A 6000-nucleotide genomic window follows, 5' to 3' on the forward strand; every position below is an offset into this window, starting at 1 on the left:
TTAAAATAAATTTTAGTGAAAAATATTGAATTATATATTTTTCTATATATATATAAAATCTTGGTGTCCTGATTAAAAATTAGTGGTTTGTTTTTCGTTGTTTTCGAAGATAAAAATTGACTTTTGAGAATATGTTTATTGAATTTGACTTTTGAGAATATGTTTATTGAATTTGTTGTATTGGATCAAAGAACATATATATCACTGAAAGTAATTTGACTAAATTAAATCGCACTAATTTTTTCATGGTTTTTTTTAATGAAAGAGCTTATTTGGGCATAATGATTCTCACACTAAAATTGGTTTTTTTTTATTATGAAAAATGAGATTTTATTTTAATAATTTTTTATAGTGAGGGTTGAAATACCAATTGATTTAAAATTAAAAGAAATTATCTTATTATTTGGTTATTTTTTTTTCCCTTGGAAAAATCGTAATCTTTATTAATCGGAAAATTACATGCTGTAGATGCAAAGTGCATATGCATAAGATGTGGCTGTGTGCCAATTCAAAATTTTGAGATCTCAAAATAAGTTCTCCATGCAGGGGGAGAGTCTTTTAAATAGTACTGCATAATTGACATCAAAATTAAACATACTCTACGCAGAGAGTATTCCTAAAAACATGGATTGTTATGTATATACATGTTCAAAATAGACAAAATAAGAGAGACTTGATTTTCATAAGTTCAAGATCCTATTGAGCCTGTTCTGCATGGTCCATATACAGCCGATGGTAGTACTGGAAATTTTCATCTCCCGGTTGCTCCTGTATCAACCAGATGTTGCGTGGACTGATTGTTGCCATTTTGGAAAGTTGGTCAACGATGGTGTTGCGTTCCCTATAGATGTGTAAATTATTTTGCTAATATTATATTAATGTCTTAATGAACTTGTATTTTTTATTTATAAGTTGGAGTGGTTAGTTTTTAGTAGAGGTTAAGAGTTTTGCTAAATTAATCTCTAAGGATCAGGGTCAATATGGGTTATGTTAAGTGTGAAGCCAAATTCATGTAGGATTCTATATCTTTCTACACCGCCATTAGTTTCTAGATCTCCATATAAATCACATGCATGATTCTAGATCCTTCTACACCGCCATTAGCTTCTAGATCTCCATCTAAATCACATACAGGATTCTAGATCCTTCTTTAGCCTCTATAAATTTGTAATTTCTCTGGCCAAGGAAAGAAAGCCAAGGTCTAAGCCTGTTACGTAATGCAAAGTTATTTATGTTCTCTAGTGATTATTTTATATATTCTGTTGTGTCTCATTGAGTAATCTTGTTGTTTCTCCATTTGTCTGTCTTTGAAATTATTCTTTGATATTGCCATCTAATTCTCTGAGTATAAATCTACTATGTGCTATGTATGCTCTAAAAAATCAACTGGTATCAGAGCTAAGGTCGAATATCCACCGTGCAAGCCGCTTAGTGCCATTGCCTTACTCTGGCAGCTTTCATTAAAAAATTGGCTATTACCTCTAACACTGTTGAAGGATCTATCCAAGAAATAGTAAATTGCTACAAATAAGAGAGTCCAGGAAAAGGATCTGTTAAGGAAATAGCTAAGGAACTAGCTGAGGAACGTTAAGACAGTTGCTGCAAGAAAAACAAGGTCGTGGACCTATGTTGAAATGCATTGCTGGAGTTTGAAACATGGAGATCCATGGAGATTGGAGTTGAAACGTGGTGTTCGTAAGTTTTTTTTCATCAAGCTTGCATGTATACAAACCAACATATGTATGTGTGAAATGTGAAAAGGTTAAAACATTATATATGTTTTTTATATTTATATAATTATATGTTGGAATTTTGAAAAGTATATTTTAAAAAGGAGCAGGAATTTTGAAAAGGGTATTTTAAAAGGAGGAAGGTCATTATTACTAAATTTTAAAGAGTAATAATTAAAGTTTTATTTTTAAGTGGAGTTTTTGTTTTTGGGCATCAATATATTGAAAATGGAGACAATAGTTACATATATGTAGAAGTTGAGCGGGGCTAATTTTGCCCTATGGAAATCACAGATGGAGAATATATTGATTTTGAAGGATCAGTATTTTCCAATTGAGGGCACAATAAAGAAACCCTCATTGATGACAAATGAAGAGTGGAATAAGCTAGATAGAAAGGCGATTGCAACAATCTGCCAACATTTAGCAAAGAATGCTTATTTCAATGTGTCTGGAGAAAAGATGTCAGAAGGATTATGGAAGAAGCTCCATGATCTATATGAGAAGAACACGACATCAAACAAATTGTTCTTGATGAGGAAGATTTATAATCTCAAGATGAAAGAGGGTGCTTCAGTTGCTTAGCACTTGAATGCATTTAATACTTTACTAATCAACTTGCCTCTGTTAAAATCATTTTAGATGATGAAATTAGAGCCATTTTGCTAATGTGTTCTATGCCAGATAGTTGGGAAAATTTAATTGTAGCTATGAGCACTTCAGCAACTATAGGGACCCTGAAGTTTGATGACGTCAGTAGTATTTTAATGAATAAGGAGCTGCAACGCATGTAAATTGCGGAAAACCAGGGAGGAGAAGCTCTAGCTCTAGCTGATCATGGTAGGAGAATGGATTGAGGTCAGTAAGGGTGATCAAGATTGAGAGGCAGATCAAAATCAAGGAGAGGAAGGATCATCTGGTTTCATTGTGGCAAACCTGGGCACATGAAGAAAGAATGTCGATTTTGGAAGAAAGGACAAAAGGATCAGAGAGCATCTAATACAAATCACAAGTCATCCAGCACAAATGAAGGTGAGACTACTGCTGTAGCCACAGATGGTGATGTGTTGTTTACTATTTTAGTAGAGGATGCATGTGTATATACATCTAGTAGTAGCTTTGATTGGATCCTTGACTCTGGGGCATCTCACCATGTAACCCCATGCAGAGATAGTTTTGTTTCATATAATCCTCATGATTATGGTAGAGTGCATTTGGGGAATAATCATTTTTGCAGTATTGTTGGAGTGGGAGATGTCCATATCAATATGAAATATGGACAAGATATATTGTTGAAATAGGTCAAGCATGTACCAAAAATGCGCATGAGTTTAATCTCTATGGGACGACTGGATGATAAAGGCTATTTGATAAGCTTTGGAAAAGGAGGCTCGAAAATTAGCGAAGGAGCATTGGTTGTGACCAAAGGACCCAAGATAGGAACATTAGACACATTGAAGACACTGATGGGAAAATAAAATTTGGCTGCTATCACAAAAGAAGGAAATTCAATAGATCTGTGGCATAAGCGTTTGAGTAACATGAGCGAGAAGGGCTTAAAAATCCTTGTTGGTAAACAATTATTGCCAAGTTTGAAATCCTACAATCTTGATCTTTGTGCACATTGTATATATGGTAGACAAAGAAGGGTTTCATTCCTTAGAGGTGGCCATGACAGAAAGAAAAATGCATTAGAATTGGTACACTCAGATGTGTTGGGGCCTGTTAACATCAAATCATTAGGAGGAGCATCATATTTTGTAACATTTATAGATGATGCATCTATGAAGATTTGGGCATATCCTATGAAAAGTAAAATTGAAGTGTTTGGAATATTTCAAAATTTTCATGTTGTTGTTGAAAGAGAGACTAACAAATTGCTCAAGTGTTTAAGAATAGATAATGGTGGAGAATATTGCTCAAATGCATTTAAGGAATATTGTAATAGGTTTGGCATAAAGCATGAGAAGACTATGCATGGTACTCCTCAATAGAATGGTGTTGCAGAAAGGATGAATCGCGCCATTATGGAAAAGGTGCGAAGTATGTTGTCCAATTTTGATTTGGAGAAGAATTTTTGGGTTGAAGCAGTTAGGACAGCTTGCTACCTCATAAATAGATCTCCAACTACAACCTTGGATAGTGGTATCCCTGAAGAAGTTTGGACTGGTAAGAATTTGAATTATTCTCACTTGGAAATCTTTGGATGTGAAGCATTTGTACATATTGCCAAAGAAAATAGAACTAAGCTAGATGATATATCTATGAAATGCAGGTTTTTGCGATATACGGATGAAGATTTTGGTTATCATTTATGGGATCCAGTCAAACATAAAATTATAAGAAGAAGGGATGTTATATTTAATGAGTTAGAAATGTTCAAGAGGACTGTAGGTGAGTTGGAGGTCAAGAAGGTTATTGATAGGATTGAAGAGCAGCAGGATAACATACCACCAATACACGAAAATGAACAAAAAATTCAGGTGCATGAAGAACAACAAGTGGAAAATGATGAACAACAAGAAGAAGGAATCTTGCAGGAACTTTACAGGAGATTCAACCTGATAATGCACCACCATAGTTAGTTCACAGATCTTATAGGCCTCATAAGCCTTCACAAAGGTATCCTCCTTCAAACTATATTTTATTGACTGATGAAGGTGAGCCTAATTGTTTTCAAGAAGCCTGTAAAGTTGAGCACAGTGAAGAATGGAAGAAAGAAATGGAAGAAGAAATGAAATCTTTATTGGAAAATAAAATTTGAGAGTTGGTAAACCTCCCAAAAGGTAGAAAGGCTTTACAAAACAAATGGGCTTACAGGATTAATCATGAAGGTGATGAAAACAAGGAGAGGTATAAAGCAAGCCTAGTGGTGAAAGGTTTTGCCCAAAAAGATGGTATTGACTTCACTGAAACTTTCTCTCCTGTTGTTAAAATGTCATCCATTAGAGTCATTCTTGGTCTAATTGCTGCTTTAGACTTAGAATATGAACAATTAGATGTAAAAATTTCTTTCCTTCATGGTGAATTGGAGGAAGAAATTTATATGGAGTAGCCAGAAGGTTTCATATAAAAATTCAAAGAAGGCCTTATTTGTACGTTGAAGAAGAGTCTCTATGGGTTGAAATAGGCACCTCGACAATGGTACAAGAAATTTGATTCAGTCATGTTGGAACATGGTTTTCAGAGGTTGGAAGCTGACCATTGTCCCTATATCAAGAGGTATGATCAAGGAAATTATATCATATTATTGTTATATGTGGATGACATGTTGATTGTTGGGTATGATAAGAATAAGATCAATAGGTTGAAGAAAGATTTGGGTAGAAAATTTGCAATGAACGATTTGGGACCAACACAATGGATATTGGGCATGCGGATTATGCGTGACAAGAAAAACAAAAGGTTGTGGCTGTCACAAGAAAAATATATCAAGAAGGTGCTTGACAGGTTTAATATGAAGGATGCCATGCTAGTTGGTACAACCTTGCAGCCCACTTCAAGCTGAGTACTGAATTATGTTCTAGTGATGACAAGGAGAAAGAAGAGATGATCAAGATTCCTTATGATTTAGCAGTTGGTAGTTTGGTGTATGCCATGGTATGCACACAACCAGACATTGCATATTCAGTGGGAGTAGTGAGTAGTTTCCTTGCCAATCCAGGCAAACAACATTGGCAAGTAGTAAAATGGATTTTGAGGTATCTCAAGGCTACTAGTCATTATTGTTTATGTTTTGGTCATGGTGAGACTGTGCTTGAAGGATTTACAGATGTAGATATGGATGGAGATATGGACACCAGAATGTCCACTATAGGTTATTTGTATATATTTGCAGGTGTAACAATATCTTCGGTGTCAAGGCTACAAAGAATAGTAGCCCTTTGTACAACAAAAGCAGAGTACATAGCTCCAACAGAAGCTTGTAAAGAGATGTTTTGGATGCAGCAATTCTTAGGAGAGATAGGAATAAAGAAGGACAAGTATTTGTTATATTTTGATAGTCAGAGTGCCATTCACTTTTCGGAAAACCCATCATTTATTTCAAAAACCAAGCACATTGACTTAAGGTACCATTAGATCTGGCATGCATTGGAGGAAGAACAATTATCCTTGGAAAAGATTCATATAGATAGGAACCCTGCTGATATTCTCACTAAGATTCTACCACGAAATAAACATGAGTTATGTAGAGGCATGGTAGGACTCGATGTGACTTGATTCATGACTCTTATCTGGCTTCAAGTGGGATGATGTTAAGTGTGAAGCC

Source organism: Pinus tabuliformis, chromosome 4_1 (genome assembly GCF_031772625.1).
Source record: "Pinus tabuliformis cultivar Carrire ecotype Pingquan chromosome 4_1, CPIR1, whole genome shotgun sequence".
Taxonomy (NCBI): Eukaryota; Viridiplantae; Streptophyta; class Pinopsida; order Pinales; family Pinaceae; genus Pinus; species Pinus tabuliformis.